Below are 23,310 nucleotides of genomic sequence, written 5' to 3' on the forward strand. Positions count from 1 at the left end.
TTTTTTCTTTCAAATGCAACAAGGCGTCCCCTTGCAATAAAACCGCCCCAATGGCCTCCCCACTAACGTTTCGCGATGGCCATCTTGAGTCTCTTAAAACTTCTTCATTGAGGATCCCCGCAACGAATAGTTTTATCTTTTATCCTCAACTCATTGATTAAGGGGACTGTTATCTTCATGTAGTCCTTTACATACTATCAATAGAACCCCAACATACCTAGAAAAATTGACAGTTCCTCAAGATATCTAGGTTCAGGTCCTCTGACAATGGCATCCACCTTGTCAGGATCCATCCACGTACCATCCACACAGACAATATGGCCTAAATAGTGGATCTCCTTAGCAAAAAATTCACACTTGGATTCCTTCCCAAATAGCTTATTTTCCTTTAGGAGTTCGAACATTGAGTGCAAATGTTGTAAGTGTTCTTCTTTTGACTTACTATATATAAGTATGACGTCAAGGAAAACTACTATAATTTTTTCCATATATGGACATAAAACCCTGTCCATAAATGTCATAAATGTCGTTGGAGCATTCGTCAAGCCAAATGGCATGATGAAGAACTCATAATATCCTAAACGAGTCCTAAATACGGTCTTGAGAATATCATGTTCCCTTATCTTAACTTGGTGATACCTTGATCTAAGATCAATCTTAGAAAAGTATTTTACACCATTAAGTTGGCCAAAAAAACTCATCAATGCGTGGCATTAGGTATTTTTTTTTAATGGTAATTTGATTAAGAGCATGGTAGTCTATGCACATCCGCATAGACCCATAAAGAATGAGAGATGCCCATGGTGAAGAACTCAAGCGTATAAACCCTTTCTTCATATACTTGGCTAATGGTCATTCCATTTCCTTTACCTTGGAGTGGCTTAACCTGTAAACAGATTTGCTTATAGGTTTTGACCCTAGTAAAACATCAATGCCATGGTCAAGCTCCCTATACGGTGGAACACCATTTGGGAGATCATCAAGAAACACATATGTAAAGTCTCACAAGAAATCACTCGAAGCAACTGCATACTTTTGTTTTATTGTCTTGATTTTAACCTTGGTAATTACGTTTTGTTCATAAGAAAACAAAACAAGTTTTGGAAAACAGTGATCTCAACCAAGGTTATTTAAGTTATCACAACTTAAATTAGTTTCAATTACGAAAACTTTATCATTTATTTCATCTACGAAAATAAATTGATGCAAGAGAGTACAAATATATACCTACTATATATCGTCAACGTCGATGGCACGACACAACTCTAGGGATGAAATCATGGGTGCAGCTCGAACCTCCTGCTCACCCTATAGCCTCACCACTCTTCCCTCATGTACAAACTCTAGGCTATTGTCTTGGTAGCTACTCAGGGTAGGGCCAAGGTTATAGCACCACTCCCTACCTAGATAAATATCTGCTCTAGCCAAATGCATGACCTGGAAGTCCAAGCTAGTGTCATAGCCTTGCATAGCTAAAGGTGCCCCTAAGACCACTATCTCCCAAACAATTTGTCATGACCATTAGCTAAACGACATCGTATACTTATGGTCAGACTTGGTCTGTGGTAATCACAACTTCTGAACTAGCGCATAATTAAGAAAATTGTGGGTGGCTCCATCACCTAACATGACGATGACTCTACGGCCACCACCTATCCTGCCATACAAATAAACCAAATCATGTGGTCCCACTAATGGGCTATCACATCACCTGGGTAACGTAGTAAGCATGGGTACTATCTGTATGTCTGATAGTTACCTCTTTGAACTTTGTAGAACTAAGAGGTAATTGCTGGATAGTATTAGGTGAGGGAAATGCCATGCATCGAGCACTAATCCCAATCACGCCAGGACCTCTACAACTCGTTCACAACAAAAACTCTTTTCAAAACAATGTTTCGAAATCTACCCAGGTGCTCAGAAGTCTGGCACTCTCGGCCAAACTTATCCACCATTTGTAAGCCTTGCTTGTCACAATGACACAGGCTGGCGACTGCCTGAGGTTGTGATTATCTAACCACTTGTGCATAAAGATATTTATTGAGTCCTTATTGCATTCTTTCTCCTCTCCCCAAAAGCTCGGCGGCTTAAGATCCTTGAGAAGATTAGCAGTCACGCTCACAGACTGCTTCACAATCGTTATGGCCCACGACCCTGCTCGAGGCACAACATCCTCTGTAGAAGAGAAATTCACCCTCCTTTGTGTAGATCTTGGTGCAACTACACTACTCCCTGTAGGAGTGCCATGACTAGCATCCAAATGAGCATGAATGCTCTCCTAAGCACAGACATAATCTTAGCTTGATTTTTCTCCAATGCGCTGGTTCCATGACTAGTGTCCATTTGGACAATGGACCCTATCAAGATATCTATCTCGTCATCCTCTACATCCACATGAGTGTGTAGAGAATCATCTCTGTACTCCTCCCCATCGAGAAGGTCATCTACAGAGTAGTCATAGCTAGCATCGTCAACCTACAAAGGTTGCTCGTCCACTAACTCCATATTGTCCATCATTGCAAACGGACCGACAGGGTCATCTACTACAGACAGGGAAATATCACGACTTGCATCAATGGGAACATCCCCGACCTCCTGCGTGCTCGAGGGAGATCGTACCAACCCAGCATGGCGAGCAGTCACTACTTGATGTATACAGTCAAGTTCGGCCTGAGATAGGCCCACACGGAGGATAACATACGAGAAAAACCCCCTAAGCCACCTGCTGCATTGGTGAACTACCCCCATAGACAAGCCAGAATCCGAGACTTCTAAGTCTTGTTCTTTTTATTTTTATTTTATAGATAAAATAAAAAATATAATAAATAAATAAATAACATGAGAGAAATTGGAACTAGCTACCCGAGTCCCATAGAGTGTTCTGGCCTCATTGGAGACGTGATCTCGTCGATATGCCGATGGTGGTCGATATACTGCGGCGTCAGCAATCTCATGCGCATTGTGGCGAGGTTACTTGAAGGAATGTCTAGCGTGCTATGGCACTATCACTATCGATGTTGAGGCTAAGGTGCATCCAACGATGTGGTGCAAACATTGACAAATGGTGGCAATGATGTGGGGCACGTGACGACGCAAGCAAGGGGTGCGGACAACGACGACGGTCTGCGCGCTGCTCGATGGCTTTGTTGGTGGCCAATTAGCCTGTCTGACCGTCGCCCAAAGTCTCTTTAGTAACAAATTGGTCATGTGCTAAGACTTTTATAGACAAGCAATGACCCCAAGAAGAAAAAGAAAGGAGCTAATAAAAGGAAAAGAAGGAAGAAGAGACTTCTGACTCGGATTCCAATGAAGACACCTCAAAATCAGACTCTAGCTAAGATTCGGATGCCAAAGAGCGGAAGCTCCAGAAGAAAGGCAGGAAGCAGGTAGGGGATGTTCAAGAAGAATTGAAGGCCGCCCTAGCCAAGCTTGCTAGAGAACACATAGGATTCGGATTGAGACCAGATGTTTGGTGCACCAAGTGTAACAACCAAGGTCATATGAAACAAGAATTGTTGAGAGGTATGATTGCGGTTGTGCAATGCTACGTTGATGAGAGTGATGGGTGAGTTGTTGAACACCTTGATTAAGAGGGGGCATTGAGAGATGTAATCGCGGTGTTGTGTATGTGGGAAAGCACCCTAGAGGTGCAAGATATTGTGGTAAGATAAGAATGCCACATGTATGGTGTGTGAGTGTTGACCAAAAGAGTGGAAAAGGGAGTGCCACTTGGATGATGACATGTAAAGTGGGATAAGGCTAGAAAGCCTATATCATTGTATGGTTCACTTGAGATATACAATAGAATTGAGTGTTGATCGTGCAATCTCTCTCTCTCTTATGGAGTTCTTAGTGTGGTTTAATCCACCTTAATTATGTTTCTTAATCTATGTCTACCACCATGATCAATCCCATTTTAGGACTGTTCAACATGGTATCAGAGCTTGGGTGGGCTCTTGGTCATGGGTGAATATCTATATATAGTTTTTCTTGGTTATGAGTTCATTGACTAAGCATTATTTTCAGTTTATTATAGAAAAAATTAGCACTCATTGTCATTAGTATTGCATTTGGACAGAGATTATGCTCATAGAGATTTAAAGATTATGGTGCTGGCCAAAGAAGCTGAAAATGGAGATTTCAGCAAGTATGAAGGCTATGGAGTCTTCGGTGTCAACAAGGATGCTAACAAGAAAAGATTTGTGAAGGTATTTTGGTTTTTGCCTCATTTCAGTTTTGGTTTGAGCATGGATTTGCTCAAGTTGAAAGGGTTGCTATGTGATAGGATGGTGAATCCCACGGTTCTTTGCTTGTGGGCAAAGAGGGGAGAAGGTGCATGGTTGCTTTGCTATGGGCAAGCAAACTTCGGCTCATTTGGAAGTCCATGTATGTGAATCCTGCAAGTAGAGGATGCACTCATTTGGAAGTCCATGTATGTGAATCCTGCAAGTAGAGGATGCACTCATGAATGGTTCTCAAGGATGATGAGCATCATTGGTGAAGGCCATTAGAGTCTCTCACAATTGCACCTAAGTGGGTTTCTCATTGGTGAAGGCCATTAGAGTCTCTCACAATTGCACCTAAGTGGGTTTCTCATTGGGGGAAACATGTTAGAAGCACCCTTAATGCATGCAAATGGAAGAGCATGTGCTTTCAAAGGCCATGTAGATTTTCAAGACCTCATGCAAGAGGTCAAGGAGGAAAAGCATTGCAGCTAAGTGGAGGTGCATACACAGAGAACTTGGAGAGCTAAAAGGGTTGTGAGATAAATAGGCAACTTGAGTGTCAAGCCAGAAGTGCCGCCAAGTACTAGTTCCGGTAGTTGCATGAGGAGCTTAGAAAAAGCTCAAAGATTACATTGGAGTATAACCATATGGATGGTTAAAGAAATTGGGAGGAAAATTATGGTTAGGTAGCCATGTTACAGGTGGAAGAAGAGTGCTAATGATGACATAGCACACAATTAAAGACGACCTATAGGAGGCCATGTATGAAGAGCAGTCATCAAGGAGTGATAAGAGCTATTGTCCAACTAGTAGTCGTCAGAAAAAGAGATTAAAGCAACATAAAGATGCAACAGTAAACCCTGCAAATAGTTGCAAGCAGCAAGAGCGAGCCAGGGACGCCACTATCAAGGAGCTGGTTGAAAGCTGCATCTGCTGCTCATGTCATCACAGTAAAGGAAGAGATAACAATATGGAAGGGCATGCCTAAGAGAGAGAAAAGGCTTAGAGGAGGCAATAGCATAGCGTGTGAAGGTGGTTATCGGTGCAAAAGACAACAAGGTAGCAAGCGCAACATCTCAAGTAGCAAACAAAAAAATCTGGAGCAGTCGTAAGATGGCACAGGTCTCCACCGAGCTCGTGCACAAAGCACATCAGAGCTCTTTGTAAACTGCACAGCAGGAACAAGGTCGCCACCCATAGCTTGGCGAGGCAAGGTCAGAAGAAGCCCGAGGAAGAAGAAGACCCATTGGCTGTGGGTCCCAAAGTTGCAGCGTGTAGCAGCATTCAAAGCGGTGCAGCTAGCGAGATTCTGCAAGAAAATTTGGCATGTAGCAGAGGAAGCAACGTAGTTAATGCCGACAGGTGTGCGCTATCAAATAAAAGGTTTTATTTATTTATTTAAAAAAAACCTTTAAGTTTTTTATTTATTATCCTGCATAGCAGTAGTCCAAAAACTACTTAAGATCTATCCTTTAACTTTTCTTTGGATAAGGATGGTTTCACACAATCCCAAACAAGCATATGTTCACATGGATGGTTTTTATAACCTATTTCAAAGGATTGTTCCTATGTGGGTGCCCTGCTCGACTACGGTTAAAATGGAAGTTGTTAAAAATAAAAATAAAATTCACCCATGTACTTAGGGGTAACCGTACCCGAGCTTGTGTGCTCAAAAACGAGATTTTTTACCCATTGGTATGAGGGTTGCCCTACCCAAGCTCACCGAGAAGCTCAAAATGGTTATTATGTGTGCATGAGCGATGCTCGTATGAGGTGCATGCGCATGGGTTGGTTCCCACCTGAACTTCTACGTTCAAATTGGACTCAGTGGTTCTGCTATGAGCAAATCGGCTCAAAATGGACTTGGTGTCTAAGATGGTAGACACGCACACACATGTTTGGTTGATGAACACTCCAATGTATCATTGAGGGGGAGTGTTGAGAGGTAACGATTGCGGTTGTGCAATGCTACATTGATGGGTGATGAGTGAGTTGTGGAACACCTCGATTAAGAGGGGGTGTTGAGAGATGTAATCGCGGTGTTGTGTGTATGTGGGAAAGCACCCTAGAGGTGCAAGATATTGTGGTAAGATAAGAATGCCACATGTATGGTGTGTGAGTGTTGACCAAAAGAGTGGAAAAGGGAGTGCCACTTGGATGATGACATGTAAGGTGGGATAAGGCTAGAAAGCCTATATCATTGTATGGTTCACTTGTTGAGATATGCAATAGAATTGAGTGTTGAGTGTGCAATCTCTCTCTCTCTTATGGAGTTCTTAGTGTGGTTTAACCACCATGATCAATCCCATTTTAGGACTATTTAACAAGAATGTCGGATGAAAACCACATAGCAACCATGTGCTTGCAATAAGAGCAACCACACCGTTGACACATGATTTTACAGCACTCAGAATAGGAATCCAAGAGTGGTGGAAAGGTAACAACGATAGCAACAAACAGGTTCCAATTGTCAATCAAGTCACCACACCGAGCCTCAAAACAACAGACCTTATGAAAGAGGAGGTGGAAGATTTGGACAAAGAGGAATTGGGTTGATTTGCTACTATTGGAGTTCCCTTGGGCATAGGTAAAATGATTGTCCCATACTACATCACCATCACCAGGAACTGCAAGAGGCAAGGCTACAAAGAGAGGCAAACCCAACAAGAGCTGCTACAGCAGTGAACATGGTGAAAGTGGATCAATGGGTAGGAAAACAACAAGAGAAGCCACCAGTAGTGATAGCAGTGAGACAAGGTCGCAAGGACTTGTCAATATAGTTACAGGCAAGAATGTTGATCCAGAACAAAACTAGAAGCCGGAATAGTGAGTAGGGCAGTAGAGGGTCCGAGAGCAAATCACCAAGCTTGTGCAAAGTGCACACACAAGGAATGGTGTGGACAATGCAAGAAAGCCCGCTCCTGAATGAGCATGTTAACACGAATCCGAACAGGACAAGCTTGCTCAGGAAAAGGGAAGACATTGCAGCAAGCAAGAAGCCACTAGGTGATGTTAAGATAACTGTAGAAGGGATGCAAAAGTGCCTAGAGCCTATTATAGCCCAAAGCAATAAAAGCATCTTGCAGAAGGAACTGGAAAGGAATCCAAAGAAAGTCTAGATAGGGTGACTCCTTCGAGGGTGGGATTAGGTATGTTCTTCAGGGTGGTGACTAAGGTGGGGTACACCTTTTTGACTGCTTTGAGCAAAACAACCACTGCATCATCTTCATCCATTCTCGCATTCACTGATGCAAGTTGAGCCATAAGGCCCTTCAATGCCATCTCCCTCTTTGAGTTCCAAGCTGAAAAATTCAATTTTGAGTGAGATCTTGGAATTCTTACCACGAGCTCCATAGAGCTTATCAAGCTCATCCCATTTCTCCTTTGCAGCAGTCGAAAGCTGGTCCACATGGTGAATGAGTGCCTCATAAAGATGAAGCATGATGATGGCTTGTGCCCTCTCATCATCTTCAATATCTTCAGCCTTTGATCAATAACCTTAGTGCCGGAGATGAATGGCCAAAAACCTTTGGACATCATCTTGTATTTGACAAGGACTTGCCAAGTGTGGAAGCCCTCTCCCGAGAACTTCTTGATTTGAGTGTTGTCCTTTGACATTGGTTATTGAAAGAGGTTATGAGAGAGTAATGGGCTGATTTATGAAGAAGAAAAAACATGATATTTAGGCTTAATTAGAAAGAGAGAGGCTTATGAGAGTGCAACAACCCTAATCAAGTCAAGAATGTTACATAAATAGGAGATTAAAATAGTAATTTTTATGGTTTAGCACTTAAGGTTTGTGCCCAATTACTAATTTTGATGGGGATTAGCTTCATTAATGTTAATGAACACTTTGGTTGGTGATTAAGATCACCATTAGTGTTTAGAAAACATAATTAATACTTAAAAGCACATTTTTAGTATCTAATGACACTTATTTTGGTGATTACTTCACCATTTGTGTTTAATAACACTCTTAGTGTTTAAAAATACTTTATAATGACTTCCCTTTGCTGGATTAACAGCTTCATTAGTGTTTAATCAACACTATTAGTGCTCATAAGCACATTTTAAAAAGCTTTAAAAGCTTGAAAGTGATGTTGATGATGGAGCTTGATGGGAATGAGGCTTATGGACACCTCATGTGGTTGGCCACCACTTCAAAATCAAGATGAAGGATCAGCAACAATCATTCACATCATCACTTGGGTGATTAGAGCAAGGGGGGAAGGATTAGAGCAAGAAAAAAAACAAGTTAAAGCTTTAATGGAAAGCTTGCATGGAGTGAAGAAGGTGACTGGTTTTCTGTCTGTAGCGCGTGCGTCAGTGCATCATTGGAGCTCAAACTTGAGTTGTGAATAGGGGATGGAGTGGGCTTCAAAAGCCCTCAAGTCCCATAGGTAATCATGGCCTACAGATGGAGTATGGCTGTACGACCCCGACTGCAGCCAGAAAAACGCGCCGGGCTGCAACAGAGAGAATGCCGCAGCGACGACGAGTAGCTCATTCTTCAAATCGGCCATATGTTCATGAACACCCGGACCTGCTCTTCAACTCCCATGTTGAGATCTCCTCAAGATGAGGCCTCTACAAGCTGGTAGAGCTCCTCCACTGCCAGGGGGTTGAGCTCCACAAGTAGAAGATAAGGGAAAATGAAGCAAAAAGTGACCTAATCTACACCACAAGAGTCCTAATCAACCTAGGCACTCTAGATACCATGTTGAGAAAACGTGGTGCTCATGCTAGATCAAGTGTGTGGAGGAAAAGAACTCACAAAATACAAGAACAATATCTTGCTTATTAAGTTGTTTATGAATATAACTAGGCCTTGCTCAATACAAAATGCCTCATAGCTCCACCTTTAAATAGATGAGCTAGTGGACCTTAAGTCCATTCACACACACCCTTCTCTTCCCCTTCTACATAACCTTAGTCTCTTAATAAGAGAGAGAGAGAGAGAGAGAGAGAGAGTGTAGAGCCTTTTGGCGCGCATAGGAGATCACAAATTCTACATAACCTCCTTATCGCACCAAATGGCCATCTAAGTCTTGCCTTGTGTATATGTGCATATATGTATCTGTGAGGTGGTGCATGTGTGTGTGCGTGTGTGTGTGTGTGTGTGAGAGAGAGAGAGAGAGAGAGATACACACAGACTGAAGTTCTTTCTCTCTCTCTCTCTCTCTCTCTCTCTCTCTCTCTCTCTCTCTCTCTCTCTCTCTCTCTCTCTTAATCTCCCTTTCTCTCTCTCTCTCTCTCTCCCCACTAACACTAGAAACTAGATTTGAAAAAAAATAGTAGTTTCTATTTTCGACTGAACGTTAAACCTCAACCATACGATCGGCATATCACCTCACACGTGTACGGTCTTGAAAGACGTGCCCAACGAATCAATTTTTGAAAGACATGCCCAACATAATTTTGGCTTGATTGTTTTTGCTCACCAGCCCTGTAAGATTACTTCCTTCCACCAGGCCCTACTCTTCCTAATGTTCCATACCCTATTAGCCTTCTCAGTGATTCAACGCTTATCTTCTACCATCATATGGTACACTCGATTTATTGCACACTGCACACTGGTGGACAATGTCCTAAGGCTTTCTAAATGCCGAATTTAACCAAGGTTGTTGATCCTCCAACTGAGGAATATCACCAAATGGTGTAAGTTCTGCCCTCACCTTCTCCCATACTTGTACATATCCATGTGGAACTTGAAAATATTGACGGATTTTTTGAAAAGACCATAAGCGGCCTCTACGTGGCAACAAAGTATTCATAATTCTCCCTAGTCCCAATCAAGCCATTCTATTGAATTTTGGTCAACAAGTTTGTTAGGCCACTCTAGAAGTCGTGAAGTAGCCAACACCTCACCTGCCCCATAGAATTCAATTGCAATCGCCGTCGCTAATCTGAAGGCTTCCATTTAGTGTGTGCCAACACCTCCTTCCATGAGATCATCAAATGAGAAAGAAGAGGTGAAGCCACCACTCGAACCTGTTGTTGGGAACCATTCACTACATCCCAACATGTACCATCAATCATGGTATTACCATGCATAAGTGCGACCTCCTCTATGAGGGCCTTAGCCATTACCACCCATGGATCTTGAGATACACACATATCTTGCAATAAAGGCCATCTCCTAGCGACCATATGTAATTTGACATCTAATAGGGCTACCCCTCCACTCCTCTTTGGAGTAGTAATATGTTCCCAAGAAATCCACGTCTGCCCTAGCTTATTTCCTGCTCTTTTCCATAGCATAAATCGAATTAGCTATTGTATCTGATGCAAAGCTTTGCCCATCCATGGCAATAAAGGCAAGAAAAAAGATATCATGCTAATCATAATGGATTGTGCCACTTTAAGCCGAACATGCTGCATAGGCTAACCCTGAGATTTCCAATGCACAAACTTATCATTTATCCTTGCAGAAATCCATGCCAACAAAGCCTGTGAATCAACATCAACTCCAAACGGATAACCCAAGTGGCGTGTGATGCATCCCCTTTGTATGACCTAAACATTACATCCCAAACCAAGCAAATCGCTCTCGGTACAGCTTATTAGAGGAGATTTCTGCATATTAATGCATAACCCTGAAGCAAGAGCAAAAGTATCCCAAATAGCCATAGCCTTCTAAACATTATCTCTTTGAGCCTTAAGGAACATGAAAGAATCATCTGCCAATGCCAGGCTGACAATCTACTCTTCGCTTGGAAGTGTAAGCCCTACAACTTCACCGTCCTCCACTAGCTTATCTATTCGAGATAAGATTGGATGTGTAACAATTCCAAACAAGAGAGGGCTAAGTGGGCATCCCTGCCTGACCAATCTCATTAAATGAATAGACTCAATCACCCCACCATTAATCATAAGCCGTGATCATAAGCCTTTTCAATATCCAATTAAATCATAACCACCTCTTGCCTCAAAGCCCTTGCATAATCAATTTCAATTTGTACATTCAGTATATTATATTTTGACCTTTAATAAATCCATATTGACTTGGATGAATCAAAGTAAGAAGAAAACACTGCAACCTGTTGGCCAAAACCTTTGCAAATATCTTATACATGGCCCCCATCAATGTGATTGGTCTCCATTATCATAGATTAACTCTAGGGATGGAACTTTAGGCAATAAACGTACAAGCCCAATCTTCCAACTCGTAGGCATGATACCTGTATTCCACACCTCCTAAAAATAGAAGCGAGAGGGGCCTTCAACTCATCAACATACTTCGTGAAAAGCTCATTGGGAAACCCATACCATCATGGACTTTTCCCTTTAGGCAAATGCTTCAACACAACTTCCACCTCATCCTCAAAATTATCTCTTTCTAATTCATTCGCAAAAACATCTGATACCTAGTGATGAACCAAGTGAAACAAAGACTCTCTACTATGCAATGACATCAGGAGATATAACCTCCTACTACGGACCAAAAAAATGGCGATAAAAGTCCATACACACATCTAAAACACAACCAAGATCAGTAATCAATACTGCTTGCCTATCTTGCGTCCTGACAATATTCTCACGTGCATGCTTTTACTGCAAACGAGCAAAGAACGAGCATGCTTTTGCTGCAAACGAGCAAAGAACGCATGTGACTGACAATTAGAATCCATTGGGGCATCCATTCAAGCCATAAGCTTATATCTCACATATTGATTCTCATGCAATGCTGCAACCTAATGGGACAACCAATCAATAGCTATCTCAATGTCAGGGCAAGAACCATCCTCTTGAACCACCTGGTTCAAAACAACCAATAATGATTCTAGGTTCCATAACTTCTCCCTAAAATATGATGCATTATAAATCCTATAATGGCGAGCAAGCTTTTGAATATTGAACATATGACACTGCCAAGATGACACCTCAACAGAGATTACATGGCCTCAAAAGTTTTGTAACACCTGCAACATAAACTGATGGAAAATAGTATGCTCCAAGAAAGTTTGGTTAACCTTAAGAGGAGCCTTTCCCAATAATGGCCTATAAAAGCATCCACATAATGGCTATGTATCTCCAATACCAAAGGGATATAATATAATAAAATATGATTATATTCCACCTGCTTGGACAATATATCTGGTAGAAACAAATCATGCTGGCAAATATACATTCGGTCCAGACGAGCTGTTGTACCCACATACTGTAGAGATGCATATGTAAATCCTCTCTCATGCGGGTGCAGCCATGAGCACATAACTTTTTTCAAAACTTGATTGGCAAACACATTCCAACTAAGCCTCTTCGGCGGCCCATCCATAATAGAGTGAGGTGTACAAGCATGCTCTGTCAATTCACATACATTATCGCCTGACACAAAGCTAGGCTTAGCATTGCACAAACACAGTAAATCGTCCCATAACTGACGACGCTGTGCAACACCATTAGGCACATACAACCCCACAAGCCATAATGTTTCATCCATAAACTCCACTTCCACAACAATGAACCGCCGCCCCCAGATATCCTGCATAACCAAAGATGGCTTAAACTGAGATTTCACTGCAATCGTGACCCTTGATTGTGTAGTGGGGTGCCCACTATAAAACACATGAAATTCCTTGTAATCATATACTTGTCTAGCCATGGAATGCTATTTATGCTCCATGACACAAAACATATCCCATTGACCTTGAAACACATTACGCCACATGCGATAATTCTCGGACGGTGAACACACACCTTTTACATTCCAAAGAGCAATCTTCATAATCCATCAAAATAGAAAGCCAATCAATGAGAGGTACCACCATCGGCCTCTCTTTCCTCAAAATATTGCATAGGATCCTCAATGGCTTCTCTCTCCATCTGTTCCCATAATCTTCGTAGAGCAAGACATCCACCTATTCCTTCTCACCTAAAGTACATGCATCACTAGGTGATGTATCCTGTCTCCACTTGACATCTGGATACTTCTTGTCCCAGGCTGAGACCATAGCCCCTTTTTTTTATCAAATAGAAGATAAAAATTTCCCAGATTTTCTTTCGTAACTTGAGGTCTCAGATTATACCAAGAGTGTGATACCCTGCCTTGGTTATCTTTCTCTCGAATGCACATCTTGTAGCACCAGGACAAAATGATGAAGAGGCACCATGACCAGCACCCACATTTTGATTACCACTAGAAGTAGCTGTATGGCCAGCGTCTCTCTTCGCCACCACAAGCCAAGGGCTATCGTTTGTATATGCCAAAACTTTTTTACCTTTATCTACCACTTGCTCACTTTGTTTTGCTACTTGTTTGCCCTTTTCTATATTCAAACTAGATGGTGAAACAGAAACTAATGCATCCTTATGAGTCAGACCCTGGGACACATTCGGTTGTGGCTAAGCCTTCACCTCCTTTGGATACTCTGAAATGAAGTGACCCATCTCACCACTACGGAAGCAATAGCCTGCAAACGATCCCCACTTTAATTCCAAATACAAAGGATCAAATCCATCCATGCATAACCTTAATTGTCGAGGTCGGGGATTCCCAGTATCCCACAACATGCAAACCCTATTTTTATTCTTGGACGACATTATGGGCTCCACCAACACCTCCCCAATAGTACGCATGGCCAACGGTAACAATTCCCACATAGTTGATGGAAAGTCTAAAACCTCCACCCAATATAGCGCATGCCAACATATCTCTATACTCTAGGATGCAACATGCACCAACTATTCATCTAGAAATAACGTGACTTTTTGCATAACCAAATCACGAACTTCTTTGGATGAGAATAGGACCTCATAGAACCTTTGGACCGTTCAAAGATCTTCTCCACAAAATTACCATCTAATAAATCATGTAACCAATCTGTAATCCTGTTGAAGAATGGAATTCATCCAGTAAAAAAGAAAATTGCAGCCTTGTCATGAAAGGATTCCACTTGTGGTGCCACAAACCGCCATGTTTTCACTCGGGCATCTACCACTTTCTCTATTGGAACCTTGGTAGCCCTTACATGATTTGCCATCACATATGGCTACAAAATCTGATTAGCTTGTGCAACTCGAAAGTCAAAATCCACCTCATGGTTCTCTTCTTGAGGTGCATCAAGAAGCAAGGTATCCTGAAGTATCTGACCAACCTCCTTCTCTTCGTATTTACCGTCAATCAATCTCTGCCTTTCTTCAGACTCTAGCTCCGGCCCTCCACCCTCAAACTTCTCTGCATCTTCTGTTGAGACATGTGCCTCTACAAAATCCATATCTATGGTTCCTTGACTCATTTCCATTGCTCAACACAAAAAATTAATGCTTCCACCAGAAGAAGAAGAGTTACGTTTCAACCATGCAAACAAAGAGGAGAAGATCCACTGCCCAGATGGAAAATCTGTCTACACGAGTGGCTCCGAAAGGGGGGTAAAACCTTAGCATAGCTGGTGGAATGGTTCAGGCTCACCCATAGAGAAATTAGGGCAAACACAAACACTGTGCAGGAGGCTAGAAATCTGTGCGCGGCCACAATCGCGAATTCTCCACTTCCCGGATGGAAAATCTATCTACACAAATGGCTCCAAAAGAGGGGTAAAAATATTTGTGTTTAAAACTTCATGATAAGTAATTTAAAGCTAACCAAAGCTTAAGATTTCTCAATTTTAAAAATTGTTTAGTGAAAAAGACTCCACCCATCCTTAAAAGTTGTTCAAAGAACTATATATATGTAAGAAAAATAAGCAAACAAATGTTGGTTTTACCAAGTAGCACAAGAAGTGTCATGTTATTATGTTGTGCTAATGACATGGCACATCCACATTGCATATATGGTAGCACAAAGACATGGTCCCCCCACTATGTAATGTAGATCCATAGGAAGTTTAAATTGCTCATCATTCTATTTTATAATGGCATAGAGAGAGAGAGAGAGAGAGAGAGAGAGAGAGAGAGAGAGAGAGAGAGAGAGAGAGAGAGATGTGAATCTAAAATTCAAGAAAATTTGTCAATATATTTTTATTAAATCAATTATGTAAATACTATAAAGGTATAAAAATGTAATCATATGTTTGTTTATGTGAAAACTACATTAGTACATAGCTCAAGGCTAGCCTCTAGATTTATTATATTTGAAGCCACATTTACTTACTTTTTAAGCTTTTGATCTTCAAATGTGTTAACCTATGGCGGACATTGAGACGTATTACTTTTTACGTCATATAATTATTTTATGTATTTTGAGTCATGGGCCGGGCTTGTCGGCACCACATGTAAAGGGTAAGGGGATTGGGTGATCGCCGATTGAGAGGCGCACCTCGAATTTCATCAGGATAAGGGTTAGAATCGGCCGGCCATGTGTGGGCACCCATGTGTGAACGGCTAGGTCACATATAAAAGTCAAATGTAACCTAAAACCTCTCATTCTCTAAGTGTTGAATACAAGGAGTGCTCTTGCTTCATCTTCTCCATCTCCTTCTCCAGTGTGTGTGTGTGTGTGAGAGAGAGAGAGAGAGAGGGAGAGAGAGAGTGTGTGTGTAGTGATCGAGCATTGCGTGGCGGCACGGTGGCGGCGGCTCCTTCTTCATCGCAGCGTGAGAATCCTTCACGACGGCGGTCTGAGTGGTGAGGGACACACCATTGCTCCCTGTTTTGAGCTTGGTGGTTTCCTGGTTGTGTACTTGTTGCAGCCATTCGTGGCTCGCACACGAGTCCCTTTAGGTGAGCCTCCATAGCTTTCTCTCAAGTGAAAGCTTAAGGGGAGTGAAGCTCTATATATAGTCTACCCCTCCACCAAGGAGTGGAGTGGGCATGCGGTGGGACAAAGCCTTCACCTTTCCCCCCACAGGCACCCTTGGACTTTCTAATTTAAGCCTCACACCTAGGCACAAATAGAGTGTTCTGAGGGCCACGGGAGCTCCAGATAGGCGAACAATGTGCTGTAAAGCACGCTAGGACACGCTAGGACCCCTTGAACGATACGCTTGTCTTGAGCTATAACACGCCTTAGTCTAGTTTTGACCATAAGTAAGGGGTAAAAACGGGTTGAAAACAAGTAAAAACGGGGTGCGAAACACCTGAGAAACCACTTGTGTGGGCTTCAAGGGTAGTTACCAACGCCCATAGGATACCCACGTCACATGCATCTACGCTCTGGTCGGGTGCTAGAGTCTGAGCAACTAGAAAGCGTTTCAGTTTATGCAGGCTCACACCATCCCTCCATGTTAGCATCTTGGCCTTCAGTTGGAACCCAAGGAAGTGCAACCCAAGATCCACGAATAGCGGCTAGTGACTCGTCCTCTGACTCTGAAGTCATGGAAGGGCATCCTACCCAGAACTCTAAGGAAGCAAGCCAAAAACATGCCAGTTTGGGCCCCACAACCCGGATCTAGCATGTTTAGTCATCTAATAGAGACTTCTAGTCGAGCTACGTGCTTTGAACCTGCGATGACAAGTGAAGTAAACGAAGGAGGTGGGGAAGTAGATTCGCCATTCACATCTCATGTAGACCCTGCCCTCCCAAAGAGTGTCCATGTGGATATTCAACCCACTTCATTTAATGAAGGCCCTACTGAGCTACCACCTTCTGACGCTCTTCCTAAAGTAGAGGTCCCTAGAAGTCAAACCACAAGAAGTGACATTGCGTCCACTTTGAGAGAACCTTTTGGCATGCCAAGTTTAGATGGGATATTTCTCAATGAAAATTGGGAATATGACCTACACACGGAGACTCTCACTGACATATACATGGGTTACACATACCATGTAGGTTGGTTAGAAGTCATACGATCTCCATCTAGTGCCACTAATCTAGATGAACAACAACAAATGATATGTGAAGTTATCCATAGAATTATCCAATTCGAGAGGCAGAATAGGGGAGTGAACCTAGTTTCAACTGGCCCTATGATATTTTTGGATACGGTCAAGGCTAAACAACCAACCCTGTCGCAATTAGAGACTCCCTCGGTGAGTCCCGTGGATCCTTCGTATGTTGTTTTGCCTGGAGTCTCAATGCAGGTTGAGCCCACGAGCAGTAACTTTAGCTTTCCAACTTTGGCTCAACTTTCCATTAGGGAATCCACAATGTTTACTCTGATGATGAGCATGACGGAAAGTGCACCCGTTACCACTGTAGTTTTAGTACAACACCGCTACCTAGTGGTACAATATCTACAATAATGCATACCAGTGCATATCGACCATATGTACCTATCGCTACTCATGCTCATGTAGCTCCTACGCCTCCTGTTATGCCAATGGCATATGCTCCACGAATGCCTTATCAGAACCCTTATCCAAGAGGAGATATGCCTAGTCACATATCATATCCTGCGTCAGCTGCATACATACCAAGACCAATGCCAACTCCTGTCAACCAAGCCATCCCAGAAGTGCCTCCACCAGCTATGCCTGCTCACTTAGGTGATCTAGCAGCGTTTGCTCAAATGATCGGACAATCTATTGCGGAGAACATGCATGGCATACCTGAGAGAGAGCCTAGAAGCAAGGCGGCACAAGTTGCCAAGCTCACTCAGAACTTCAGTGGTAACGAAGATGTTAGGAAGCACATTAAAGTTTTTGAACATGTGTGTGATTCCTTGGAAGAGCACAATGAGCTACATAAGTGTAAAGCCTTAGGCTTAACCTTGAGTGGAAAATCCAGAGATTGGTATCGAACTTTAAGGGTTGAAGAGCGTACTCACTATCCCACTCTCACGAGATTGTTCTTGAAAGAATACATACGTGAGGGTGTGCTTTGGGGTGTAGCATCTCAACTCCAAAAAGCCGAACGCGAGGAAGGAGAGTCAGTGAGAGACTTTATTAGTCGACTAAAGCATCTAAATTCTCGTTGTAATCTCGATGATGAGCGCTTCAATAACAACCAACTTCTTGATAGATTCAACCAAGGATTGTGCCATGAGGACATATACAATGGCCTAGTCATTAGAGGTCTTACGACGTGGAAAGCAGTCACTGCCAATGCAATCCAGTTAGAAGACAACTTGATGATTTGCAGGTAAAAAGGTGTCTTCGGAGACAAAGTCTGTTAGTTCGCAAGTATCTGGGTACGAGCCAATGACTGTAAAACCTATTGCCAACAAGGAGCCCAAGATATCCGAAATGTCCATAGCTGACCTTACTAAGGCTCTCCATGAAGGGGTAATCGAGCTCCTCAAAATAGCCATATATACCCAAGAAGAGAGCAACAATGGTGTTCGGTTTGCTTAGGACCACATAGCACGAGTGAATGTCCCACATTCAGAGTTAAATTCAATGGGACTTGCAATACATGTGGTAAGTATGGCCATCAATCTAAGGATTTTCTAGTACTTAAGTGTATGTTAGCAAATCAGGCACCACTAGCCTGGTCAAACACACCTCAAGTACCCGCACTGATGCCTGCACCACACCTGTCGAGCAACCGTCACAACACATAGTTCCAAGGAACCCAAATTTAGTCCAGTCGTGCCGTTACCACTGCCAGTGCTAGGACCACAACCTCCGCATTCGTCGAGGGTTACCCCTATAAACTAGATGGGCTGTGAGTCACATAGTGCGTGTGGGGATTATGAAGAGGATATAGACCCCATTGTTCCATATGGGATTGATACGTTTGAAATGACTCCAGGGACAGGAGATGACCCTGTGTATATGAATGATCCTGAAGATAATTCTGATTCAATAGAAACCATGGAGACCAAAGCCACTACTTTAAGGGAGGAACCCACTCGGAAGCGCAACGAAGGAGAATCAAGCAAAGACATAAATCGGAGGAAACAAAAGGAAACTCCTCCTGCCCCACAACCAAGTTAGCTAATGCCCTCTCAGCTACCCAGGCTGGACTGAGACTCTCAAAGACAAGCCGTGTGGGCCAAAAACCCTCAAGAAAAAGATTAGGACTTACCCAAACCCAGTAGAGGAGATTGAAAGAGTGCAACACTTAAGGGGTTTGGTGGAAGAAACACAAAGAGAACTGGAGCCAGAACCTAGAAAAATCAAGATCCTAGACACAATGTTTCCTACACAAGTTCAGCCTCACAGGAGCCATAAACCGTTAGCTATACCTAGTATCATTCAGGAAGAAAGTGAGGATAGGACATCAGGAAGTGGGCAGACACCCTTCTTGCTTGAAAGAATGTTTAGTGAGGGAATGTCTGACCCCATCGAAGAGGAAGCGATTCCATCTTCACGAGTCCCTAGTCAAGGGCCGATATCTCAAAAAGTACCGTTGAATGTGTCCAAACTAATGGATTTCATGTCCTCTGAAATCAAAACCACGATCATATCCAAGTTATACGGAGATCTTGAGCTATTCTTAGCTCTTCGGGCATTTCTCAATGGAGAACTGAAGGTGGGGTTACCATAATTTGCAAATATGGATAGACCCGACACGCTTCAAGATGTGGAGGAACATTTGGATCTACAGCCCAACCTAGATGAAGACTCGATCGTTGAAATACCTGTTAATAAGTTGGGACAGTACTTTGAAGGTGACGAATCTAATGCAACCCTCCCCATTACTACCAAGGGATTAACTCTAAAGGGAATCCTTGATGGTGGTGCTGAAGTGATCATTGTGATAAAAACTGCTGGGAATCTATGGAAAGACCTCACCTAGAAGTCACAAACATAGTGGTTAAGATGGCAAAAGGAACTATAGCTAAACCTATTGGAATGCTAAGGGACCTTAAGATCAAGGTTCTGGGATACGAGGTAAGGCATACCTTCATTGTAATGGATTTCTCTAAGCATCCTATGTCATATCAAATGATCTTAGGACGTCCTTTCATGAGGGAAGCACAAATGGTGCATGACTAGTCGAAAAACCATGTCTACTTACAATTCCAGGACTCTGTCATTCGAGTTGATCTTGAGAATGGTCGCGCGCATCCTTTAGGAAGCAAGGTTATCATTGATACCACTATTCACTCAGCCCCATTAAAGTATTGCTGTACATGCAAAAAAGAGACCAATGATGGGGAAGATTCTCCTTATATGGATGTCCTACCGGGCATGACTGAGTCAGATAACGTAGATTGGGTACACCTAGCGGAAACCATAGACACATGGGGAAATAGAGGCACAAGTTGGGTAACACCTGAGGGGCAAGATATGCCACCATTAGTGCCAGTAAACATGATAGGTGTTATGCACTAATGGCAAGAAAGTGGCAAACTCCCTTGACACTGAAAGTAGCGAAGACTCTGACCAATGCGGCTCCGAGTCTGAATCTCAAGAAGAAACTGACTCTGAGCCTGATAGGGGGTATGAATTGAATATTCACCCAAGTCTGGAAGCCACGTGCTCAAGGCCTAGGACAGTAACCTCTTGCAGTTCATCCGAGAGTGAGGGGGACACAAGTGAAGATCGATCAAGTGAGTCTGAATCTGATATAAACAAAAATCAGAAACTAGGTAAGAAGAAGACGAGACATAAGTGACAATGCTATCGAGCTAGAATAAACAAAGAGAGATCCACTGTAGAATGGCTTAGTTATGTAGGAGCATATGACGCTCATCGGGGAAGTTAGTGGATAATTGGGGAGAATAACTCCAAAGTGTCATGTGGTGTAGTCCGCAACCTCATGACATCGCCCAATTAGAAATCAAAGAGAAGCCGAAACTAAGTCGTACTGCGAGAAGGCGTCAAAACCGAGAGTTAGCTCAGCAACAAAAGGAAGCGGAATTTAAAGAAAAAAGCATGGCACAACAAGAACCGGTAGACTTACACCCCGCACCCGAGCATTTCAAATCTTTTACCATGGAGGAACGTAAAGTCGTCTACACAAAAGCCCAACGAACGCCTACCCCAATGGGAGTAGTGGTGTCTACGATGGCCCGGCGGTAGTTAAGGAGATAGAACTAGCAGATCCAGGTGGTGAGGAGTCTAAACCAGTTTTTATTGCTCAAGACCTCACCAAGACAAAAGAAGCTACAGTTAAGATGCTTCTTAAAGAATTCAAGGACATATTTGCTTGGACATACCATGATATGAAGGGTGTTCCACCCTCTGTGGTGCAACACACAATTCCAATGATTAGCACTGCTAAACCAGTCCAGCAATGTCCCTACCCAATGAATCCTAAGTATGCAAAGATTGTACAAGAGGAAATTGAAAAGCTTATAAAATGTGGATTCATATACCCTATTGAGCACTCAGAATAGGTTTCTCCGATAGTCATTGTACCAAAGAAAAATGGGAAACTCAGAGTGTGCGAAAAAGGTTAATGCAGCCACCACCAGAAGAGATCATTACCCCTTGCCGTATTCGGAACATGTGCTTGAAAGAGTTGCAGGCAAGGAGGCTTATAGCTTTTTAGACGAGTACTCTGGTTATAATCAGATCACAATTGCAATAGAGGACCAAGCTAAAACAACTTTTATAACGGAGTTTGGAGTGTTTGCCTTTCGCGTCATGGCCTTTGGCTTAACCAATGCACCTGCAACATTCCAACGATTGATAAACACAGCCTTTAAGGAATACCTAAGGGACTTTTGTGAAGCCTTCTTAGATGATCTTTGTGTTCATTCCTCTTGGGACGAGCACTTGATGTGTTTACGAAAGGTGTAGATTATATCGCATCTCATTGAATCCTTTCAAATGCCAATTCTGGGTTAAACACGGAGTTATTCTATGGCATATAGTGTCCAAAAATGGGATTTCCACCGACGAAAGTAAAATCAAGGTAATTCTGGAATTGCCCCCACCCACCAACTATAAGGGAGTCCAGCGCTTTATGGGCTATGTTGGTTATTATCGAAGGTTTATTTTATTCTTCGCTGAGATAGCTCGATCATTGTACAAGCTTCTCATCGAGTTTATTTGGACCGAAGATTGTGACCGTGCATATGAGTTATTAAAGAAGGCCCTGGCGAGAGTGCTCCAATCTTGCGAATGCCTAACTGGGATTTAATCTTCCATGTGCATATTGATGCATCAAACTTTGCTATTGGGTGTGTACTAACTCAACCTGGAGAACATAAACTAGACTACCCCATTAGCTTTGCCAGTCTCTAGTTGAAGGATGCTGAAATGAACTACACCACTACGGAGCAAGAAGGGTTGGCAATGATATATGCAGTAAAGAAATTTCGTTATTACCTTCTTGCCACCAAGTTTGTTTTCTATGTCTTCTTGAGTTTGATTTCACTGTTGTTGTGAGACCTGGCAAAAAACATGTCATGGCTGATCATTTGTCTCACATACCTAATGGTAAAGCTCCTACGGGAGTTGATGATGACTTACCTGACACTTCCTTGTTCATGGTGGAGACAATGCCTGAATGGAGTGAGAAGATTGTTAACTTCTTGGTTAATGGTTTTCCACCCAAAGAGCTTCGTAAAGATCTAGCTTGAAAGCTCATCAAGGAATGTGAACCCTATTGCCTAATGGCCAGGACTCTTTATAAAAGAGGAAAGGATGACGTTCTTAGGCGTTATGCCCGAGAGGATGAGTATCTATATATTTTGCAAGAGGCACATATGGGCGTAGCCGGTGGTCACTTTCAGGAGACTTAACTGCGTGAAAGATATTGCAATTAGGGTATTGGGGACCCACTATGTTCCAAGATGCATCACTTTTTGTGAAGGGTTGTGATGAATGCCAATGCTACAAGAAGCAGAAAGATCAGATGCCCCTACATCTAATTAAAGTAAACCAACCGTTTGAAAAGTGGGGTTTAGACTTTATAGGTCCAATTAGCCCAGCGGCCTGTAACACACAATCTCGCTATATTATTGTGGCCATTGACTATGTGACCAAATGGGCTGAAGCAAAAGCGACACGTAAGGCAAATGCGAGGACAACATCCAAGTTCCTCTTTGAAAATATAATCACACGCTTCGGTTGTCCTTTTGAACTTGTGAGCGACAATGGTACGCATTTTATAAATGAAGTGATTAAGGAGCTCACAAACAACAAATTTCATGATATCCCATTATAATTCTACTCCTTATTATCCGGCCGCAAGCGAATGGCCAAGTCGAGAGTACCAACAAGACCTTAATCTCTATTCTGACAAAGATAGTTAAGGCTCATCGCACGGATTGGGATCTAAAGCTTACGTTAGCTTTATGGGCCTATCATAATGTGTACAAAGTGGCTATTAATTGCACACCATTCAAGATGGTATATGGCCAAG

The 23,310-nt window shown here is 42.6% G+C and overlaps 1 pseudogene; it reads left to right on the top strand.

Moving 5' to 3' along the window:
- Positions 1 to 16,994: 16,994 nt before the first annotated feature.
- Positions 16,995 to 23,310, top strand: part of LOC147635899 (uncharacterized) — a 146,142-nt pseudogene continuing 139,826 nt past the window's right edge.

Source organism: Cibotium barometz, chromosome 8, assembly GCF_041138505.1.
Source record: "Cibotium barometz isolate CiBa-2024 chromosome 8, ASM4113850v1, whole genome shotgun sequence".
Lineage (NCBI taxonomy): Eukaryota > Viridiplantae > Streptophyta > Polypodiopsida > Cyatheales > Cibotiaceae > Cibotium > Cibotium barometz.